General features: G+C 45.1%; 1 protein-coding gene across 5 annotated transcripts in view; it reads right to left on the reverse strand.

Moving 5' to 3' along the window:
- The window catches only part of TASOR2 (transcription activation suppressor family member 2), a 66,826-nt gene that overhangs the window by 35,330 nt on the left and 7,198 nt on the right, over positions 1-24,298 (reverse strand). The window contains exons 1-2 of one of the 5 annotated variants that reach the window (XM_083401614.1): positions 15,018-15,038; positions 6,389-6,478 (exon numbers count right to left, since the gene is read on the reverse strand). The exons of 1 other annotated variant lie outside the window; for it this stretch is intronic. The gene's annotated coding sequence lies outside the window, so the exon portion shown is untranslated. Of the gene's footprint in view, positions 1-1,894; positions 2,292-6,388; positions 6,479-15,017; positions 15,039-24,298 lie in introns of those variants that run through there. 3 more of the 5 variants (XM_083401613.1, XM_083401617.1, XM_083401615.1) reach the window with 3 other exon arrangements.

Here is a 24,298-nt window from a genome sequence, read left to right on the forward strand (position 1 = left end):
TCGAACCGCCGACCATGCGATCGGCAAGCCCTAAGCGCCGAGGTTTTACCCACAGCTCCACCCGCGTCCCACACAATATATTAGACCTCACCAAAATCCATCCCCAAATTCTGGCAGGATCCTGCAAGGTGTGTTTGTCCCAAGTACAGCAAAACAATTTCATATGTGAAAGTAAGTCTCTGACAAAAGTATAAATTGTAAATTTACGAAATTAAGAACAAGCAATGTAGCTATAAAAATAACTTCCCCAAAATTGTTCCGTTTGCATTTCTTCCAGATTTTACTTCATTCTGCGTTCTCTCATTCCCATCAGAAATAGAGAGGCTGAACTTTTCAATCCAAGTTTTACTGTATTTGTAAGGTTAGCCATTTGTACAATGCCTCAGATTTCATTGAACCAGTCCTCTATTTTTGGTGTTTCCGGCTTTTTTCCAGGCCTGTGCCAGAGTCATTTGCTACCTTCTGCCGAGGGGAATAATTTACCTCCTTACTTTTGTTTATCTCTTCTAGTACACCTTAATTTTAGGACACGTCCAAAAACACAACAGCTTAGCTTCATTTTACATATTTATAAACTGTATTTCTATTAAAAAAAAATAGCGGGGGTGGTGTACGAAAAATGCTGGTTCGCAAGGAGAAAACCACACTGCAAAGGCCTGCCTGAAAACGTCTAAAAGGAGGCAGGGATGATTCCTGCCGAACTTCTAGTGGCAGGGAGTTCCACAGGGCAGAGCCTCCCACCCGAAATGGCTTGGCTCCTAGTCAGGGTGAATTTGATTTAAATCAAATCGATTTAAATCACTAATCAGTAAGACTTCATTTAAATCACTAGTCAGTAAGACTTCATTTAAATCATTTTTTTACATAAAGACTCATTCTTGCTGGTATAATCTTAATATTTACAACCAGAGGAAGGTTACATTTTTGGAATAATAAATTTTCAGAGTAGTTTTGACAGTTATACCAAAAATTACTGATTTGGTTATACTATTAGGAATACATAGACAGATAATTATGAAATTATTGCGAGGTTCAATAAGTTAACTGTTTATATTTGGACAACTTTCTGCTGTACTTGATTGGAAGGAGAAAAACAATCATTTCCTTAGTAACAATTTAAACTATTTAACTAAAGCAATAACATTATAGCACATATATCCATGTTTGTTAACTGACGTGGTTAAACGTCCCCCCAAACCCACCCACCCCAACAACTTAGACTGAGTTTTAGCACACATGAAAAACTTAAAACAAATCCTTATTTCCTCATGAATAGCCTTTGGACCATAATGTAACTTAAATAGAAAAGTATATTTAGAAAGGTTTTTCCTCCGAAAGCGTTTTATTTTATAAATCTGATTTAATTTTTTTAAAAAATCCAATTATTATTTTAACATTAAATCATTGTTTTTTTTTATCCACCCTGCTCCTAGTAAAGGCTGAATGAACCTCAAAGAACGTGGGAAAGGAGAGTAGCCTTTGGACTAATAATAATAATAATTTTTAATTATACCCCGCCCTCCCCAGCCAAGGCCGGGCTCAGGGCGGCTAACAAGCAATAATAAAAACAAGTTGAATGAATACAACTTAAAAACAAGATTAAAATACAACGTTAAAATATTGAAACATTAAAATATTAAAATGCAGCCTCATCACAGGAGAAAGGAGAAAGAAAAAAGAAAGAGGGGGAGGCAATCAAATTGTAACTTAAATAAAAAAGTATCTTTAGAAAGGTTTTTCCTCCGAAAACGTTTCATTTTAAAAATCTGATTTAAATTTTTTAAAAATCCAATTAGTATTTTTTAAATTAAATCATTGATTTTTTTTATCCACCCTGCTCCTAGCAAAGGCTGAATGAACCTCAAAGAATGTGGGAAAGGAGAGTTGCGGAGACCATTTAGGCCGCGGCGGAGCTTTTACTTCGCCTTTGCGGCGTCAGGCGGCGGCGGAAACGGCGCATTTTCGTCGCCGCCTGGCTGCTTCCCCCGAAATTCAGCGAAACGGGCGGCGGAGGCCCGGAGAAGCCGGACGCCATGACGCCCAACGCATCTTCCTGGCCCTGAGGAGGGAGGCCAAGATGGTTGCCGCCCATCGCTGGGCAAGAGAACCTTCTAGAATCTTGTCGGTTGGCTCAAAAATGGAAAAGTGACAAGATGCCAGCTAATGAAGAATGGAAAGAAAACTAATGGATTATGCTGAAATGGCAAGACTAACTGAAAGATTAAGAGACTAAGACAATAGAGGCTTCAAAAAAGATTGGGAACCATTTATGTTGTGTCTACGGTAGACCTTCTGGGAAATGATATATGATGAGATGAAAAAGATGTCGAAATATACATTTTTTTAAAAACCAGAAACATTTTTACTTGGTGTTATAGGTCAGGACATTAATAGGCAAGATGTTAAATTGTTCTTATATGCAACAACTGAGGCAAGAGTATTATTAGCCCAGAAATGGAAACAAGAAGAAATTCCGACGAAAGAACAACGGTGGATGAAATTAATGGACTATGCAGAATTGGACAAAATGACAGGAAGGATTCGATGAATTATTTGAAGAGCAAATAAAAAAAAAATGAAGAGCAACTGTAATCAACAAATTACGCTAGTAGGACTACAAGGAGAAATATACGAAGTTTTACAAAGTAGAAAAAGATAGAGATATTGGTTATGAGTTTGAAATGTAATAGGGAAGATAAGAAATGCATACTGAGGGATTAGACTGGAAAATTTTCAGACAGGATGGATGGAAGTCAAAAATTTGAATAAGATGTCAAAGTAGGTTTAATTACTGTTGGAAATGGTATGTTAAAAAAAAACTAATAAAGAATATATTTTAAAAAAAGAAGAATGGCAGACGAAATTAATGGACTATGCAGAATTGGACAAAATGACAGGAAGGATTCGAAACCCTGCGGGACCAGAGATTTGCAGAAGAAGTATATGAATTATTTGAAGAGCAACTGTAATCAACAAATTACGCTAGAAGTTTTGTAAGGAGAAATATACGATATGCTACAAAGTAGGAAAAGATAGAGATATTGGTTATGAGTTTGAAATGTAATAGGGAAGATAAGAAATGCATATTGAGAGATTAGACTGGAAAATTTCCAGACAGGATTGATGGAAGCCAAAAATTTGAATAAGATGTCAAAGTAGGTTTAATTACTGTTGAAAATGATATGTTAAAAAAAAACTAATAAAAAAATATTATAAAAAAAGAATATTCTTGTCGGTTGGGCGCGAGGGGCCCACCTGCAAGAACCTTCGTCCCCTCAGATCTATGGGGCAGCAATTCCTCTCCCCCTGTTCGCAAACCCAATGGGGGAGACTTGCTCACGAGTAGCCCTGCCCGTAATGGACAGGCTGAGGGTGAGGAGGGCCTGCAAAGAGACTTAGAACCTCCTCTGGGCCGGCTTGACTGTGAGGCGTTTTGTGTCGCCTCAGGCGGCAGAAAGCAGCCCACAGGTCCGATTGATTGACAGGCTGATTGATCCGCGAATAAGCCAGTCAGCCGCAGAGGCGTTTCCTGGGAAGGAGGAGCCTAAAGGCAGCCAGGCTCCTCCCCTCTTCAGGAAAGAAATAATAAAAATAATTAAAATATTATGATTAAAGGCCTCATTTGTGTGTGTGTGTGTGTGTGTGTGTGTGTGTGTGTGTGTGTGTATAAAAATGTGTCAAGTAATTATTGATACAGCAAGGGGGGAAAAACACAAATACCAAATTACACACATAATAGGCACATAATTTTCTTAACAAACAATAAAACAGATATTGGTCTTAACACTAAAGACCCAACCTCCCGTCTATTCCATATTTCAATTTCATATTACTTCTTGCCAATACACACTTTTATCATAATTAAACTTTTTCTTAATATATCTAATTTCTTATATCTACCTTGCAACTATTACGGAAGTTCCTCAAATGCTGTGACAGAATTTAAACTACTTTATTTGTTTTTCAAATATTCTTTGAAAACCTCCCATTTTGAAACAAATTCCTGTTTTGATTTATTCTGACCAGATCTGGTGTTTTATTGAAAGAGATCTCTTTCAATAAAAAAACAGAGGCCTACCTCTTGGGAATAACAGATCTGGATATTCCGCAAAAGAGGAAGGGTATCTTTTTATACACGACGGCGGCAGAGTTCTGATCGCGGCAAAATGGAAGAGTAACGAAAATCCCTCTCTACAAGATTGGATCCAAAAGCTGGCAGAATATGCCGAATTAGACGGTCTATCAGAAAAAATAAAGAATAAATCAGGACCAGGTGTGCAACCTGGGAGTCATTCTGGACTCACAGCTGTCCATGGATGCGTAGGTCAATTCTGTGTCCAGGGCAGCTGTCTACCAGCTCCATCTGGTACGCAGGATGAGACCCTCCCTGCCCAAAGACTGTCTTGCCAGAGTGGTGCATGCTCTAGTTATCTCCCGCTTGGACTACTGCAACCCGCTCTATGTGGGGCTACCTTTGAAGGTGACCCGGAAACTACAACTAATCCAGAATGCGGCAGCAAGACTGGTGACTGGGAGCGGCCGCCGAGACCACATAACACTGGTCTTGAAAGACCTACATTGGCTCCCAGTACGTTTCCGAGCACAATTCAAAGTGTCGGTGCTGACCCTGAAAGCCCTAAATGGCCCAGTATACCTGAAGGAGCATCTCCACCCCCATCGTTCTGCCTGGACACTGAGGTCCAGCTCCGAGGGCCTTCTGGCGGTTCCCTCACTGCGAAAAACCAAGTTACAGGGAACCAGGCAGAGGGCCTTCTCGGTGGTGGCACACGCTCTGTGGAACGCCCTCCAGTCAACTGTCAAAGAAATAAACAACTATCTGACTTTTAGAAGACATCTGAAGGCAGCCCTGTTTAGGGAAGCTTTTAATACTAGATGAATCATTGCATTTTAATATTCTGCTGGAAGCCGCCCAGTGTGGCTGGGGAAACCTAGCCAGATGGGAGGGGTATAAATAATAAATATAAATTGTTCAAATGTTTCTCCTGCCGCACCAGCCTCGGGTGCCCTTGGGACTACAGTTGCCATCAACCTCAGCCAGCCCTCCATACATTCTGGACCAGCTGTGCTCACTGGGGCTGATGGGAGTTGTAGTCCAAAAGAACTTGGCAAAGCCCCATCTAATCTCGCTTCCAGCGAGGATTTGTTCGCAGAGATTTGGTTGCTTCCTCTGTTCGCTGGGCACGGACAGCGTCTGCGCTTGTCTGGTGATTGCCAACGCCACAAAAAACACAAATCTGGAGAGCATGGCTGGATTTGGGTTTGATGACGCCCTAAGCTACTGAAGGTAATGGGGCCCTTTATATGTCCAGCTGTCCTTTGTCAACAACAAATCGTCACTGTTTTTTGTGTTGAATATGCTATATGGTGGGACGCGGGTGGCGCTGTGGGTTAAACCACAGAGCCTAGGACTTGCCGATCAGAAGGTCGGCGGTTCAAATCTCAGCGACGGGGTGAGCTCCCGTTGCTCAGTCCCTGCTCCTGCCAACCTAGCAGTTCGAAAGCACGTCAAAGTGCAAGTAGATAAATAGGTACCACTCTGGCGGGAAGGTAAACGGTGTTTCCGTGCGCTGCTCTGGTTTGCCAGAAGCGGCTTAGTCCTGCTGGCCACATGACCCGGAAGCTGTTTGCCGGCTCCCTCGGCCAGTAAAGCGAGATAAGCGCCACAACCCCAGAGTTGGCCACATGTGGACCTAATGGTCAGGGGTCCCTTTACCTTTTATGCTATATGGTAATGTATGGACCTAACAGGTATCTAAAGCCATTTGCACATAACAAAATATGTATTTTATCAAAGTACCATATTTTTTGCTCTCTAAGACTCAACTTTTTCCCTCCTAAAAAGTAAGGGGAAATGTGTGTGCGTCTTACGGAGCGAATGCAGGCTGTGCAGCTATCCCAGAAGCCAGAACAGCAAGAGGGATTGCTGCTTTCACTGCACAGCGATCCCTCTTGTTGTTCTGGCTTCTGAGATTCAGAATATATTTTTTCTTGTTTTCCTCCTCCAAAAACTAGGTGCGTCTTGTGGTCTGGTGCGTCTTATAGAGCGAAAAATACGGTAGTTGTTGAACTGAAATACAATTAAGAAGTAGTATATTAACAGTGAAATTGGGGGTGGGGCCCCACTTTGGGCCCTAAGCTTTAGCTTGTTTAGCTTATACATAAATCCGGCACTGCCAGAGAGCTAAGCAAAGGGCTGTTCTCAATCTGGATGAATCCTCCCTTCTGCGCTGCAGCAACGATCAAAGTCCCAGCACCAAACACAAACTGAAACTAAAAGGGCGACGACCGTCGAAAGGCTTCCTCTAGAGAGGAGCCACGTGGAATGGGGAAAGAGATTGTTGGGAATTCAGCAAACGTTCAGTTTTACCTCTGTTTCGGATCAGAGCAGGAGTAAAACGCCGGTCTCCTCAAGTTCTGCCTTGGCAAAGCGGCTCTTTTGTTTGGAGAAAAGTTCGCCCTGCAATAAGACAGAGGGGAATGAATCTGATCCGCCCGGTTTTTTCGCCCATGCGGTGACAGATCTTAAGACCGGCCGCGTGTACGCAGAGCTTTGAAAAGAGGAAGCAAGCTTCTCAATTAGGCATTACCAGGAAATTCTACAGCCTGCATAAAGGCTGCAAACTGAGCGTGTGTTCATGATTTCCTCCCCTTGAAAGCCCAGTAAAGAAAAAGAGAAATGCAGATCACTAGCGGGCTGTTTATTTAGCCCTTTTTTGACTTCTGCGATTGCTACAGACACAGCCTATGCATTTTGAAGCCTAATAATAATAATAATAATAATTTATTATTTATACCCCGCCCAACAGGGCTGCCTTCAGCTGTCTTCTAAAAGTCTGGTAGTTGTTGTTCTCTTTGACATCTGGTGGGAGGGTGTTCCACAGGTTTGTGTTGATAAGGAGAGTTTGTTCCTTACCGATTAAGATAATAATAATAATTTATTATTTATACCCCTCCCATCTGGCTAGGTTTCCCCAGCCACACTGGGCGGCTTCCAGCAGAATATTAAAATGCAATGATTCATCCAGTATTAAAAGCTTCCCTAAACAGGGCTGCCATCAGATGTCTTCTAAAAGTCCGATAATGGTTTATTTCTTTGACATCTGGTGGGTGGGTGTTCCACAGGACAGGTGCCACCACCGAGAAGGCCCTCTGCCTGGTTCCCTGTAACTTGGCTTCTCGCAGTGAGGGAACCGCCAGAAGGCCCTCGGCGCTGGACCTCAGTGTCCAGGCTGAACGATGGGGCTGGAGACACTCCTTCAGGTATACTGGACCGAGGCCGTTTAGGGCTTTAAGCCTAATTTTCACCAGCATTGAGGACTACAAACTTCAGGACTGTGTGCCTAATAGCGCAGTCTGTGAGCCTAGAGAATCGCAGGATCCTTTTAGATCTAAAAATATATTCCGTCCAAGAATTTAACATGTTACCTTGAGTCAGGAATGGGGGTGTGGGGTGTGGACGGGATCCTAGATCCAGCTAACCAGCTGGATCCTGAACTCCCCACCTAGGCCATTTAGACACAGGTCACCATGAGGCTTTTAAAAGAGCACTGTGCAGTTTTTACTATCTGTATCTTCACAGAGAGTATCACAGAACTGGAAGGGACCACAAGGGTCATCTAGTCCAACCCCCTGCAATGCAGGAATATTTTGCCCAACGTGGGGCTTGAACCCAGAACGCTGAGATCACAAGCCTCAAGCTTTACCAACTGAGCTATTCGGCAATCCTAATGGATTTGATTTTCCATGGCTTTAATTCTATTACAGCTTTATTGCTTTTTAACTGTTACATGTTGCATGTTTTTAGCCTTCTATATTTTGTCTGCGGGTGGCGCTGCAGTGTAAACCACTGAGCCTAGGGCTTGCCGATCAGAAGGTCAGCGGTTCGAATCCCCGCGAGGGGGTGAGCTCCCGTTGCTCAGTCCCAGCTCCTGCCAACCTAGCAGTTCAAAAGCACGTCAAAGTGCAAGTAGATCAATAGGCACCGCTCTGGCGGGAAGGTAAACGGTGTTTCCGTGCGCTGCTCTGGTTCGCCAGAAGCGGCTTAGTCATGCTGGCCACATGACCCGGACAAACGCCGGCTCCCTCGGCCTATAGAATGAGATGAGCATGCAACCCCAGAGTTGTCCGCGACCGGACCTAACAGTCAGGGGTACCTTTAATAATAATATAATAATAAATTTTATTTATACCCTGCCCTCCCTGGCCAGAGCCCGGCTCAGGGCGGCTAACAACAGTAAAAATTACACTTAAAACATAATTGGGGGGGGGGGCAATTTAAAATACGGGTTAAAATGAAATTTAAAATGCAGCCTCAATTTAAAAGTAGCCCATAGATCAAAACCATAAGGGGAGGGAAACATAAGGGTCAGACTGAGTCCAAACCAAAGGCCAGGCGGAACAGCTCTGTCTTGCAGGCCCTGCGGAAAGATGTCAAGTCCCGCAGGGCCCTAGTTTCTTGGGACAGAGCGTTCCACCAAGTCGGGGCCAGTACTGAAAAGGCCCTAGCCCTAGTTGGGACCGATCTAACCACCTTGTGACCTCGAAAATGTTGTCATTTGTGGACCTTAAGGTCCTCCGGGGGCATACCAGGAGAGGCGGTCCCGTAGGTAGGTGGGTCCTAGGCTGCATAGGGCTTTAACGGTCAAAACCAGCACCTTAAACCTGACCCTGTACTCCACTGGGAGCCAGTGCAGTTGGTAAAGCACTGGATGAATGTGATTCCGTGGCAAAGAGTCCTTAAGGAGCCTCGCCGTGGCATTCTGCACTCGTTGCACCTTTTACCTTTACTTTGTGTGCAATGTTTTTTTTGCAAAAGCCACCTCGAGTCCTGGTCTAGTGAAAAGGCGGGATGAAAAGAATTATGGTAATAAATATAATAATGGCTGTCCCTGGCAATTTTAAGACCGCGAAAAGACCAGGGCCCTTTGGCAATTAAGAGTCTGGGGCAGAAACCTAAGGAAAATGGGGTTAGATTATTATTTTTTTAAATCCCGGGGTTGAGTTGCTGAGTTGCTACAGTACGACACCATCGTACTACTTGTGCAACAAAACTCCCCTCCCTTTCCTTACACACCCTTCTCCCCTTCCCCAAACTGCTCCAGAGGTTTGGGAGTACCCACTTAACAGCTTTGTGTGGGGGGGGGGTGTCTTGTGGTGGGGAGTTCCTCTGCCCAGCCAGAAGCCCTTGTGCTAGTAGCAGCACTTGGTCGAATCCTGCCCAACAGACTTAAGGCAGCCGTAGTGAGGCGATGCCAGCACAAGAAAACTGGGGCAGATGGGGGTGCCATTGGGGGCTGTGAGCATCTTGAGAGTCAAAGTGTGGGGATGCTAAAGGAGCAGAGAGCCCCACGCCCTGAGGTGCGGCCACTGGTAGGCGCACACCCTGGCTCTTAAGAGCATTATTAACAAAGCAACGCACAGGAATAAACCTATAAAAAAGTTGTGAGTCACAGGGAGAGGCAACGCCAAGGACCATGGCTGCTGGTGGCAATGACGAACGAGGGAATACTTTCACGAGAAAGCCTGTTTTTCCCCCTTGGAAGAACATGTTCAGGAAAATGACACAGTACAGTCCCTTCCTGATAGGGTTGTGCAATATCTGGCTTGCAACATCACAATACATCACCAGCTAGATCTCTCGATATACAGTGGTACCTCAGGTTACACGCTTCAGGTTACATACGCTTCAGGTTACAGACTCCGCTAACCCAGAAATATTACCTCGGGTTAAGAACTTTGCTTCAGGATGAGAACAGAAATTGTGCTCCGGCAGCGCAGCGGCAGCAGGAGGCCCCATTAGCTAAAGTGGTGCTTCAGGTTAAGAACAGTTTCAGGTTAAGTACGGGCCTCCGGAACGAATTAAGTACTTAACCTGAGGTACCACTGTATCACAATATCTATCTGCGGTGGCAAAGGGCCTTGCCAGGCTTCCGGGCGGTGGCAGAAGTGTTAGATTTAGTAAAATTAAATAAGCTTCCCTATAGTATATAGGGCACCTCGGGTTAAGTACTTAATTCGTTCCGGAGGTCCGTTCTTAACCTGAAACTGTTCTTAACCTGAAGCACCACTTTAGCTAATGGGGACTCCTGCTGCTGCCGTGCCGCCCAAGCACAATTTCTGTTCTCATCCTGAAGCAAAGTTCTGAACCTGAAGCACTATTTCTGGGTTAGCGGAGTCCGTAACCTGAAGTGTCTGTAACCTGAAGCGTATGTCACCCAAGGTACCACTGTACTATTTAATATATTTTCAACTAATTTATGAGAAGTTTAAGTGCTTTGGAGTCTAAGTGGAATCTGTGCAAGCACTGAGTTCCGCTGAGTTCAATTAAACTTCTACTCGCCCCTATAATTCTAACTTTTACCCAGTTTATTTTACTATTACCCCCAAAACTCAAGTTAAGTCAGATTCTGAAGACATTATTTTTGAGTAATGCAATATGAATTGGTTTGTACTTCATTAATTTGTACTTCTTCGCCATAATTTATCTCAACTTCATATTATATAGGAATCTTTCCTTGTCAAGATATCTGAATGTATTTTGCATCCATTTATATAATCGCACAAATTTACTTGTATGGTATCTCAAGGGTTGAAGAGATAAGACTGCACGGTTAAAAACTAAATTCATAATATTGTGAAGTGTGAGTATTATCTCATTTATCAAAAGGGCCTGAAGGACAGCCAGAATGTATGAAAGTTATTTTCCACCCCAAAGCGTTGTTTGGGGCCACATGGAGACAGAAATGTATAGCAGAATGTGTGTTTATTCTCTCAGTTACTCGCACACATATCAATAAAGAGTTGAATTGTCAAAAAACAGCAACAACTAAACTTCTACTATCCTAAGAGTCAGCCCCATTGAATTCAGTAAGGCCTGCTTGTGAGTAGACACACATTTGCTTGCACTGCTTACTGAAAAACACCCTCCCCATCATTCGCACACAGTACCCAACCTCTCATTTCAGCATAAGGTAGCCAGCTAAATCTTCTCCCCTCCATCGCCCACCCCAACAGAAGCCCACCCCCAAATGCCTTCATCCCACCAATCTCTGGGTGAGAGGGAGTGCAAGCAAGCAAAAAGATTGTCTTCTTTAAATTAAAAACGCACCCTTCCTTTTTGATACAGAGGAAAGCTATTTAGGGGGAACCAACCACATAAACAGGGACGCAGGTGGCGCTGTGGGTTAAACCACAGAGCCTAGGACTTGCCGATCAGAAGGTCGGCGGTTCGAATCCCCGCGACGGGGTGAGCTCCCGTTGCTCGGTCCCTGCTCCTGCCAACCTAGCAGTTCGAAAGCACGCCAGTGCAAGTAGATAAATAGGTACCACTCCGGCGGGAAGGTAAATGGCGTTTCCATGTGCTGCTCTGGTTCGCCAGAAGTGGTTTAGTCATGCTGGCCACCCGACCCAGAAGCTGTACGCCAGCTCCCTCGGCCAATAAAGCGAGATGAGCGCCGCAACCCCAGAGTCGGTCACGACTGGACCTAATGGTCAGGGGTCCCTTTACCTTTAACCACATAAACGCCACCAGGAAATAAAACAAAAACTATTCTCCCTCTTTTTTCCCCCCACTGGTGGGGGAAGAAAGAGCAGCTTTCCAGTTCTTCGTTTACCTTGCCTCTTTGATTATCTAGCCTCTTTGATTATCTAGCCGTGGGAGGTTCCTCCTGGGTCGTTAGCAGGCTCTGCATAATTAGCTGAGCTCTAAGTGGGAGGGTACCGGTGAATCCGAAATAGCGTGCTGGTTTGTGGGAGGGTTTATCATCATTTATTTCTTATCGGGAGAGCACAAAGTTGGAAACAGGTGCCTGCAAATTATCTGCAAAGTATGTTCAGCTGAGCTACCCCCGGGAAGCTGTTAAATCTCCACCTTTTGTTCATTAACTTATTTGTTATATTAACTTATCGCACAGCCCTGCTTCCGGGGCGTTATAAATTTAGACTTCAGTTTGGAAAAAACAGAAAGCCCTTGTTTGCAGATCTGCACACTGGGAGTTAATATCTTCACAGACCCAGTTCTCCGATATACTAATTTTCTGCAAGCAGGAAGCGGGGAAGCATTTCAAAAAAGAAAAGTTTCAAGACAAAGGGGCTATTGTCCAGGAAGGACTCTACCGCAGGATTTCTCGGGAGAGCAAGAGTTAACAAAAAGCAGGAAGTGAAAGCACCACACAATGCCTGTTCCACACTTGCAAGGAATCGCTCTTTCAGTGTGGTAGTGCCTGAACCTTGGAACTCCCTGCCACTTGATATTAGGGTATTCAACTTCACTATACGGCTTTTGGCAAGTTTTATGCTCAGGCAAGCCTGCCCAGACATCTAAATCTGACGTGCATTTCAGTAATATGTAATTTTACTTTGCAATACATGTTTTGTAAACTGCTGATTTTACAAATATATACGTTTTGAAGGTGCGGCAAATTAGGTCAACTTGCTTTCGACATCGGGTTTTTTTGGCCATTTTAATGCATATAGGGCAATCCTTCATGAATCTGCACAATCCTTAAACAAACCTTTAGCATGTTCCACATGGAAAGTACAGCAATTGATTTATTCATTCATTTAATGTTTTTCTATCCCACCTTTCTCCCAAAATTGGGATTCAAGGCGGCTTGCAGTATTTTAAAAACATAATTTTAAAACACCAACACATTAGTTAAAAGCAACAGTTTAAAAATACAAAAAAACACATTTAGAGCCAGCATTAAAATACTGAGTGCCCTGATAGCAGACCAGTTGCCAACACAATCTGCACACATTATTAATTTTGTGTTTATATTTTAGTATCATCAGCAAACTTGGCAACCTTTCTCCTCGCCCGACTCTTTAAAAACCACAAGTGCATTATCAGGGAGGCAAAAAAACTGGAGCTTAAAAACTGGAGGCAAAAAAACATGTCAAATTAATTTTAATTCCAAAATGATGATCAGTTAATATGCTTTGCGATTATCAATTTATCAATCTGCCCTTTGCAGATTTGAAAGGAAGGAGAGAAAAACCAGCGTGAAATGCCACGACATAGCTGTTCTTTCCCTTTTTTTAAGGGAAATCCCCTTATTCCGAATAGAAAAGGGAAAAGTTGACAGCTATGTGCCATGAGCGTTGTCAGAGGGCTAGATTGAAAGCGGCACACTGTATTCAGGTTTTACACAAAAGAAAAACCACAACCAAATAAACATTCAGTGTTAACAAATGAGAGGGAAATGTGCTTGGTGCTTCTGTACGGCAGCCGTTGATTTCAGTGAAAAGTGAAACTGATTTAAGCAGAAATAAAAGTGAAACTATTCTGTTCCAGCAGCCACACGAGCTCCGTACCAGAGACAGAAGCATATTAATTGTAGGCAAAACTTGCTTTTTAAAGCAACCATCTCAGGATTTTTAACCTTAAATTCAAAGTTTACTAGTAGCTCCCTACTTTGCATATATATATATATCCATTTCCCAACTCCTCTACGCTGCAAATGTCTGGCGTAATGGGGACCTGCCTAAGCTAGATGGCTTTCAGGCAAAATTTCTACGATCTCTGCTGCAGGTACCCAACTGTGTCCCCAACATAGCTGTCAACCGTCCCTTATTTGGCGGGAAACTCCCTTATCCCAGCGCCGTGTCCCGCTGCTGTCCCTTATTGAAGATGTCCCTTAAATTTCCCGGGTTTCAAAGGAAGCAGCTCCTCTCCCTCCCTCCCTGCTGGCCAGGGAGGAGGGAGGCTCCAACTGGGTTGCTTGGCTGCGTTGCTCACCCAGTAAGGAGTCGCAGAACGACTGGGGGGTGGAGCTTGCATGCCTTGTGCCGATCCAATCGGCCGCGTTGCCTGGGGACTCGCCTTTGCTCAGCGCTTCCCAGCGGAGAGGTGACGGTGGTTTTCCTTGCTGCATCCCCTTGGCCGGGTTGCTGCGCTGTGGGAACCACCGCTTGAGGCTTCGTTTGGCTGCTGGGCTGGCTGGGCTTTCTGCCCTTGGCTCAGAGGGGCTCAGAAGTTGAACATACCTGTGCCCGGGAAATCCCTTATTTTGGCTGCTGATCCCTTATTTTCAAGGCTGCTGGTCCCTTATTTTCAAATCTAAGTTGACAGCTATGGTCCCCAACTCCATACTTCTGTTAGAAGCTGGTGAATGCCCAATTTCAACTAAAGCATGGTGGGCTGCCCTAAAACATTGGCTCAGGATTTCAGTGTTTGATCTACGGAAGGGTTTGTACCAACACCAGACCAATGAGGAGTTTGTCCGCAAATGGCAGAAAATCATGGCTAGAAAAGCCACCTCTATTGGTCTGTCACACCCCCCCCCAACTGTATTACCTGGGTTATGAAGGCACCCTAAAGATGTTAAAGCAAAGATTATGGGATAATGCACACAGTGACTTGCGATCTCGATCACACGCAGCCTGTGGTCTGCTGGCAGGAGGAGTACAATATGGGCATGTCTTTAAGTTAACACCTTACATTAAAAACCTGACAGTACCAAATTATCGAAGGTTATTCACCAAAGCCAGACTAAACGTCTTTCCTTCTGCAGTGTTGGATGGCAGGTTGAGAGGAGTTCCCTGCCAGGACAGACTTTGCTGGTGTGCTCAAGATATCGATTCCATAAAACATATTTTGCTGCACTGTGCGAAATATGAGCAAGCCAGGGCTGAACTGATATTACCCTTGCTGGTACCTTTCCCGGGAAAATCAGAGGCTCACTATGTCAGGTTCCTATTGGAAGACCGGACAAACGCCAGAACATTAGCAGTGGTGAAGTTTTTATTGGTCGTTGCAAGGACCAATGATCCCTATCTTTTAAGTCTGAACAAAATACCCCAGTAATGAGATCATTAAGCTTGCAGATGATACAACGATGGTTGGTTTAATCACGGCTGGAGAGGGGGAGGCGGTCTATAGGAAGGAAGTTGAGCAGTTGGGGGAGTGGTGCAGGAAAAACAACTTACTCCTTAACTTAAAGAAAAAGAAGAGATTATTGTGGACTTTAGGAAATGTAAATTGAATATTCACCCACTTATTATTGAGTGGAAGTGCGTGGAACAGGTCTTGGTGTTTCGATTTCTGGGAATGGAGTTAACCAAACTGGGGAGAAAACAGCAAAGACCTGATGAAGAGAGCACAGCAGAGGTTATATTTTCTGAGAATCCTCCGGAAAAACAATCTCCTAAAGGACCTGTTGATGGCATTTTACCATTGTACTGTGGAGAGTGTATTAACTTATGGTCTGTGTGTGTGGCTTGGGAGCTGCACGGCCAGGGAAAAAACAATGCTGTCCAGGGTTGTAAAGACTGCGGAGAGAATAATTGGGTGCCCTCTTCCCACCTTGGATCAAATCTATGCTTCCAGGTGCCATAAAGAAGCTGCAGATAGTGCGCACCCCGGAAATGATCTCTTTCAGCTTCTGCCTTCTGGAAGAAGGTCCAGGGTTATAAAGACTAGGACTAGCCGCCTGAGAAACAGCTTCTATGCAAATGCGATTCTGGTTCTAAACGCAGCATAAGGAGTCTCTATAGTATATTGTATTTTAAAATGGGGTTTCAGAGTTTTTAGGGGGTTTTGAATGTTTTATGTAAATCTTCAATTTCATTGTTCTGTATGGGACAATGACAATGAAGATATTGTATATCGTATGGTATATCGTATGCTTGTTTAACCTGGAGGTAGGCTGTCTGAACTGTGGATTGCTTTGTAACAATTTGTTGGGTTTCTGGACCGTAATAAAGATTGATTGATAGATATGCCGTTATAAAGCATCTAATGTTTTAGATGCTGCCCATTTTGCTCAGTCGGTATAATTCTGCAAACATACCAAGCTGCCAGAGAACCAAACTTTCATGAACCTGTGGGTTAAGCTATAAAAAGGTAAAGGTAAAGGTACCCCTGCCCGTACGGGCCAGTCTTGACAGACTCTAGGGTTGTGCGCCCATCTCACTCAAAGAGGCCAAGGGCCGGCGCTGTCCGGAGACACTTCCGGGTCATGTGGCCAGCGTGACATCGCTGCTCTGGCGAGCCAGAGCCGCACACGGAAACGCTGTTTACCTTCCCGCTAGTAAGCGGTCCCTATTTATCTACTTGCACCCGGGAGTGCTTTTGAACTGCTAGGTTGGCAGGCGCTGGGACCAAACAACGGGAGCTCACCCCGCCGCGGGGATTCGAACCGCCGACCTTTCGATCGGCAAGCCCTAGGCACTGAGGCTTTTACCCACAGCGCCACCCGCGTTCCTAAGCTATAAAAGACATGTGCAAAACCACACTTATCTTCAATGCCTCCATTGTGAGTCAATGAGGTGTTGTGGTTAGAGTGAAAGACCTGAGAGATCAGGGTTCAAATTCCCACTCGGCCGCTAAGCTCACTGAGTGGCCTTGGGTCCGACACTGCCTCCCAGCCTGACCAACCTCACAGGGTCGTCATGAGGAATATAGGACCTCGGCATGCTACCTTTACCTCCTTAGGTGAAAAATGGTTGAGAGAGCTGGGTATGTTTAGCTTGGAGAAGAGGGAAATAGCCATCTTCAGATATCTCAATTGAGCAAGCTCGTTTTCTCCTGCTCTAGTGGGGAGGACTCGAACCCATGGCTTCAGGATACAAGAAAGGAGATTCCGACTCAACATCAGGAAAAACTTTCTGATGGTAAGTGCTGTTTGACAGTGGAACAGACTCTCCTTGCTTGGAGGTTTTTAAGCAGAGGTTGGACGGCCATCTGTCATGGATGCTTTAGCTGAGATTATTATGTTGCAAGGGGTTGGAATAGATGACCCACAGGATCCCTTCCAACTCTACAATAATTCTATGAAATTTAATAGTAAGTAAAGAAATATGATGGGACGCGGGTGGCACTGTGGGTTAAACCACAGAGCCTAGGGCTTGCCGATCAGAAGGTCGGCGGTTCGAATCCCCGCGACGGGGTGAGCTCCCGTTGCTCGGTCCCTGCTCCTGCCAAACTAGCAGTTCGAAAGCACGTCAAAGTGCAAGTAGATAAATAGGTACCGCTCTGGCGGGAAGGTAAACGGCATTTCCATGCGCTGCTCTGGTTCGCCAGGAGCGGCTTAGTCATGCTGGCCACATGACCCGGAAGCTGTACGCCGGCTCCCTCGGCCAGTAAAGCGAGATGAGCGCCGCAACCCCAGAGTCGGCCACGACTGGACCTAATGGTCAGGGGTCCCTTTACCTTTAAAGAAATACGTATATTATTGGGGGCTAGGCCCTTATGATATTTTTAACAAAGATCTATGGGTATAAATCTAATAAATAATAATACAGTCGTACCTTAGTTGTCGAACACCCTGGAACTAATGACATTTTGGCTCCCAAACGATGCAAACCCGGAAGTGATTGTTCCGGTTTGCAAACATTCTTTTGGAACCTGAACGTCCGATGGGGCTTCCACAGCTTCTGATTGGCTGGAGGAGCTTCCTGCAGCCAATCAGAAGCCGTGATTTTGTTTCCGAACATTTTGGAAGTTGAACGGGCTTCCAGAATGGATTCCATTCGACTTCCAAGGTACGACTGTAACAGCAATAATATAGTAGATTAGCATCCGCCGGTATCTCTTGATATTATCCGACGGCTTCAGATAACAAGGGACTTCGGTTAGGGAGCACGTGCTTGCCACAGAGTTATCTGATTTCACAGAAAATCAGTTTCAAGAAACCTTCCTAGCAGCCGCTAAGTAGATGACACACAACAGCTGCGGGTGAAAACACGAAGAGCCTTGTTCCAGAACCTATTTCAGACAATGTCAAAAAAACGAGGTCCATCAATCAATATTGTCTACGTCACGCATCCCCAACCTTTGGCCCTCCAGATGTTTTGGACTACAATTCCCATCATCCCTGACCACTGGTCCTGCTAGCTAGGGATCATGGGAGTTGTAGGCCAGAACATCTGAAGGGCCGCAGGTTGGGAGTGCCTGGTCTACATTAACTGGTAAGATCGCTCCAGGATTTCAAACAGGGCTGCCCAACCCCCCAGCCCTACCTGGAGATGCCGAGAATTCGACCCGGGACATTCTGCATGCAAATCAGATGTTCTGCCCCTGAGCCATGGCTCTTCCCGACTTGGTGGCCTCAGAGTTCCTCAGTCCCTATAGCTCGAAGCATGTGCCTGGCTTGCAGAAGGTTCCCAGCTTCAATTGCTGACATCTCCCAGTAGGCTGGAAGGAAGACTTCTGCTGGAAACTCTTGAGAGCCACCAGCAGTCAGGGTAGACCATGTTAGGATCCTCGCTCCGTGTTTGCAGTCATGGGATAGTTGTCTATCACATGACGGTGTACGTTTTGACTCCACAGTGTGGGAAGTGACGGAGACAGGATGTTTGTGTTACTGTGTTCCGGAATGTAGGACGATTGTCCTTTGTTTCTTTGATGAGAAAGAGGAAGGAGATAAGTCAGAATGCTCCGCGTGTATTATATGTAAATAATATTGTTGTTGTTGTTGTTTAGTCGTTTAGTCGTGTCCGACTCTTCATGACCCCCTGGACCAGAGCACGCCAGGCCCTCCTGTCTTCCACTGCCTCCCGCAGTTTGATCAAACTCATGCTGGTAGCTTCGAGAACAGTATCCAACCATCTCGTCCTCTGTCGTCCCCTTCTCCTTGTGCCCTCCATCTTTCCCAGCATCAGGGTCTTTTCCAGGGAGTCTTCTCTTCTCATGAGGTGGCCAAAGTATTGGAGTCTCAGCTTCAGGGTCTGTCCTTCCAGTGAGCACTCAGGGCTGATTTCCTTCAGAATGGACAGGTTTGATTTTCTTGCAGTCCATGGGACTCTCAAGAGTCTCCTCCAGCACCAGAATTCAAAAACATCAATTCTTTGGCGATCAGCCTTCTTTATGGTCCAGCTCTCACTTCCATACATCACTACTGGGAAAACCATAGCTTTAACTATACGGGCCTTTGTTGGCAAGGTGATGTCTCTGCTTTTTAAGATCCTGTCTAGGTTTGTCATTGCTTTTCTCCCAAGAAGCAGGCGTCTTTTAATTTCGTGACTGCTGCCACCATCTGCAATGATCATGGAGCCCAAGAAAGTAAAATCTCTCACTGCCTCCATTTCTTCCCCTTCTATTTGCCAGGAGGTGATGGGCCCAGTGGCCATGTAGATTAGCCCAAATACTGAGCTACTGAGTTCCGTTACACAAACTGCAAATACTCTGCAGGATTCTCTGCAAAATACTCTTGGTATCAGTCGCTGTGATGTTCGGGCTGGAGACAGCTTTTGAAGCCCCGGAACGACCAACCAGGAGGGACAGACACATGCCAGTTGGGCATGTGTCTCTGCCAGGGTCCTACACGAGAGTAGGACGATCCTAACAGACCACTGTTTGAAATTAGCCAGGTGCCAGGTGCATTTTGCACCTGGCTATCAGCCACTTGTGACCAAGTGAAGATATCTGGGTACCAGGATGGTGCCTGACATCTCCACCATCTGGAGATCATTGGATCTGGGCTGTTTTCACATACTAGCAACGCATCCTGTAGAGTTTTACCAGTTATATTTCACCTTATGGTGCTGGAGGAGACTCTTGAGAGTCCCATGGACTGCAAGAAGATCAAACCGATCCATTCTGAAGGAAATCAGCCCTGAGTGCTCACTGGAAGGACAGATCCTGAAGCTGAGGTTCCAATATTTTGGCCACCTCAAGAGAAGAGAAGACTCCCTGGAAAAGACCCTGATGTTGGGAAAGATGGAGGGCACAAGGAGAAGGGGACGACAGAGGACGAGATGGTTGGACAGTGTTCTCGAAGAGACCAGCATGAGTTTGACCAAACTGCGGGAGGCAGTGGAAGACAGGAGTGCCTGGCGTGCTCTGGTCCAGGGGGTCACAAAGAGGCGGACACGACTAAATGACTAAACAACAACAATTAACCTATCTACACACACACACATATACAAAAACAGACAAAAAGGCCATCTCCCCTCAAAAACCAGGCTTCACCCACCAACCAAGCAACAATAAAATAAACTCATTAAAAAAAGAATTAAGTACCAACATTGAAAGATTGGCAAAATATATTTTTTTGAAATGCTTGAATTAGCAAAAATGACGGCAACGATAAGAATGCAATCTAATCAAAATCTCAAACAGGAATGGAAAGGTGTAGACTAATACATGACCAAAAGATGCTCCAACAAGAATTTATTGATATGTATAGACTGAGGGGCCCGGGTGGCGCTGTGGGTAAAAGCCTCAGCGCCTAGGACTTGCTGATCGAAAGGTCGGCGGTTCGAATCCCCGCAGCGGGGTGCGCTCCCGTCACTCGGTCCCAGTGCCTGCCAACCTAGCAGTTTGAAAGCACCCCCAGGTGCAAGTAGATAAATAGGGACCGCTTACCAGTGGGAAGGTAAACGGCGTTCCGTGTGCTGCGCTGGCTCGCCAGATGCAGCTTATCACCCGGCCACGTGACCCGGAAGTGTCTGCGGACAGCGCTGGCTCCCAGCCTCTTAAGTGAGATGGGCGCACAACCCTAGAGTCTGTCAAGACTGGCCCGTACGGGCAGGGGTACCTTTACCTTTATAGACTGATTTCACGAAGTTAAATTAAGCTACGCTAAGCAGATATGTAAGATGGAATGTTTAATTATTAAGATACAAAATTACAACCTCAATAATAAAGTTACGAAATAATAAGGAAGTCATGCACAGGGCAAGAAATAAATGGATAAACATTTGTACATAATGAAACGTGAAAATGTGAATTTATGAATATAATGTATATGTATATGTAAAGAGTTCATATATGTATTGCAACATTAATAATAAAGTGCAAAAAATAAAAAAATAAAAAAATAAAATAAAGAATTAAGGGGCAGGGGATTATGGGATGTGTCGTGTTGGGGACCCGCATTGTGCCAATGTCTTCGAAATCGTAGCTGGAGCACAGAAAATATTGTGGATTTTGGGTTTCAACAACAGCAACTTAAGCCAGAGGTCCTTCAGGCAGGGAGCTAGTTGCAGTCTACACATTTCAGTGGAATTTAAAAGCAGGATGTAAAAGAAGTAACCAAGGGAGCTATAGTGATGTCTCAATGTGAAAAAACCCAACCAAAAACCCAAGGGACACCTCCATTCCGTCTTACATCTCCCAGGACCACAACTTCACCAGCCATGTTATTACACCCACGAACACACTGCGCTTATAATGATTCCACAAATTAATTTCCATCGCCTGATGCCAATTAGAACTGTTGCTTACAGGCCGCGCTCCGCCCATTAGGAAGGAAACAACAAACAGAAGAACTTCACTCGCTGCCCTGTTTCCGTCCTCTGAAGGGCACCAAATGGGGCCACAAAGTCTTAATTAATCCAGAATGTGGCAGCTAGACTGGTGACTGGGAGCAGCCGCCGAGGCCACATAACACCGGTCCTGAAAGATCTGCATTGGCTCCCAGGACGTTTCCAAGCACAATTCAAAGTGTTGGGGCTGACCTTGAAAGCCCTAAACGGCCTCGGTCCAGTATATCTGAAGGAGCATCTCCACCCCCATTGTTCTGCCTGGACACTGAGGTCCAGCTCCGAGGGCCTTCTGGCGGTTCCCTCACTGCGAGAAGCCAAGTTGCAGGGAACCAGGCAGAGGGCCTTCTCGGTGGTGGCGCCCGCCCTGTGGAACGCCCTCCCACCAGATGTCAAAGAGGAAAATAACTACCAGACTTTTAGAAGACATCTGAAGGCAGCCCTGTTTAAGGAAGCTTTTAATGTCTGATGCATTACAGTGGTACCTCGGGTTACATACACTTCAGGTTACAGACGCTTCAGGTTACAGACTCCGCTAACCCAGAAATATTACCTCGGGTTAAGAACTTTGCTTCAGGATGAGAACAAAAATCGTCCTCCGGCAGAGCAGTGGCAGTGGGAGGCCCCATTAGCTAAAGTGGTGCTTCAGGTTAAGAACAGTTTCAGGTTAATAATAATAATAATAATAATAATAATTTATTATTTGTACCCCGCCCATCTGGCTGGGTTTCCCCAGCCACTCTGGGCGGCTTCCAACAAAGATGAAAAATACACTAAAATGTCACATATTAAAAACTTCCCTGAACAGGGCTGCCTTCAGATGTCTTCTGAATGTCAGGTAGTTGTTTATCTCCTTCACATCTGATGGGAGGGCGTTCCACAGGGCGGGCGCCACTACCGAGAAGGCCCTCGTTAAGAGCAGACCTCCAGAACAAATTAAGTTCTTAACCTGAGGTACCACTGTAATGTATTTTAATATTTTGTTGGAAGCCGCCCGGAGTGGCTGGGGAAGCCCAGCCAGATGGGTGGGGTATAAATAATAAATTATTATAATATTATTATTAAGAAAGCAGTGTTTGAAATGTGGAAGAGATGGGTGATAGTACTCATGCTGGCATATTCCCATGGGAGTTCCACGATTCTGACGGGGAAGTGAAAAAATTACAGAGAATGTGTGATGATGATCATGAATATTCCAAACAAGACCATGGCGATTCTGGAATCAAAATTCATCACTCCTCAGAACACAAAAGGATCCTGCTGGATCAGGTCAATGGCCCATTTGGTCCAATATCATGTTCTCACAGTGGCCAGGATTCAAACACAATGGTCCACTCTCCTCCTGTGGTTTCCAGCAACGGGTCACTGAATGACATTTGCAGTGCCCACTCCATTCAGATGCGTTGATAATGAAAAAAATCACCCACACTTCCTCTTTAGAAGTAACTTTGAATAAACTGATCGGATCCTTGTTAAACGACCCCTTCCGAGAATAACTTTTTTAGACTTAGTTATATTTTTCAACATACAGTGGTACCTTGGTTCTCGAAGGGCTCTGTTGTCGAACAAATCGGCTCACCAACATCAGAAACCCGGAAGCAAGTGTTCTGGTTTGCGAACGTTTTTGGGAAGCCGAACGTCCGACGCAACTTCCGCTTGAGCGCAAGAAGATCCTGCAGCCAATCCGAAGCGGCGCCTTGGTTTTCGAACGGTTTCGGGAGTCAACCGGATTAAGTTCGAGAACCAAGGTACCACTGTACAGTCAAACCTCAGTTGTCAAACGTAACCTGTTCCGGAAGACCCCTTGACTTACGAAATGTTTGACAACCGAGGATTGCAAAGTCAATGAAGGAAAAAGAGAAAAACTCCCCGGAAGGTGTTTGGCTTCCGAAAATCGTTCAAAAACCGGAGCAGTTACTTCCCAGTTTTTGGTGTCCGGGAGCCAAAACGTTCCAAAATTGAGACGTCCGGGAGCCAAATTTTGACTGTACTTTTTTGATATATCCCTTCGTCTCACTTGTTTCTGCATTCACCCTCTCTGTTCCCCAGTAAAATTTCCTCTTGCTATTTTTCATCAATGCAATTAGATAGAAAATGATTTTTAGGTGGTACGTATTTGGAACAGAGACCAGAGTGCCGTTACGTTAACTGCGGTTAAATAACGTGCTGTTTTACATCGATGGTATCTAACACCATGGAAACTTTCAAAAATGTATAAAAATGTGTCAAGTAATTTTTGGAAATGCGGAGACTCAGGAACTTTCTACCATATGTGGTGGATATGTAGGAAAATACAGGTATTCTGGGAGAGTATCCATGCAGAACTGCAAAAAATGCTAAAGATCTCTTTCAATAAAAAAAACAGAGGCCGACCTCCCGGGAATAACAGATTTGGATATTCCACAAAAGGGGAAGGGTATCTTTTTATGATCACTGCAGATGGTGACAGCAGTCACGAAATTAAAAGACGCTTGCTTCTTGGGAGAAAAGCAATGATAAACCTAGACAGCATCTTAAAAAGTAGAGACATCACCTTGCCAACAAAGGTCCATATAGTAAAAGCTATGGTTTTCCCAGTAGTGATGTATGGAAGTGAGAGCTGGACCATAAAGAAGGCTGATCGATGAAGAATGGATGCTTTTGAATTATGGTGCTGGAGGAGACTCTTGAGAGTCCCATGGACTGGAAGAAGATCAAACCTATGCATTCTGAAGGAAATCAGCCCTGAGTGCTCACTGGAAGGACAGATCCTGAAGCTGAGGCTCCAAGACTTTGGCCACCTCATGAGAAGAGAAGACTCCCTGGAAAAGACCCTGATGTTGGGAAAGATGGAGGGCACAAGGAGAAGGGGACAACAGAGGACGAGATGGTTGGAAGTGTTCTCGAAGGGACCAGCATGAGTTTGACCAAGCTGCGGGAGGCAGTGGAGGACAGAAGTGCCTGGCGTGCTCTGGTCCAGGGGGTCACGAAGAGGCGGGCACGACTAAATGACTAAACAACAACAACAACATATTTTTATATGCGACGGCGGCAGCAAGAGTTTTGATCACAGAAAAATGGAAGAGTAATG

Source organism: Podarcis tiliguerta (assembly GCF_965153285.1).
Source record: "Podarcis tiliguerta genome assembly, chromosome: 10".
NCBI classification, from domain to species: Eukaryota; Metazoa; Chordata; class Lepidosauria; order Squamata; family Lacertidae; genus Podarcis; species Podarcis tiliguerta.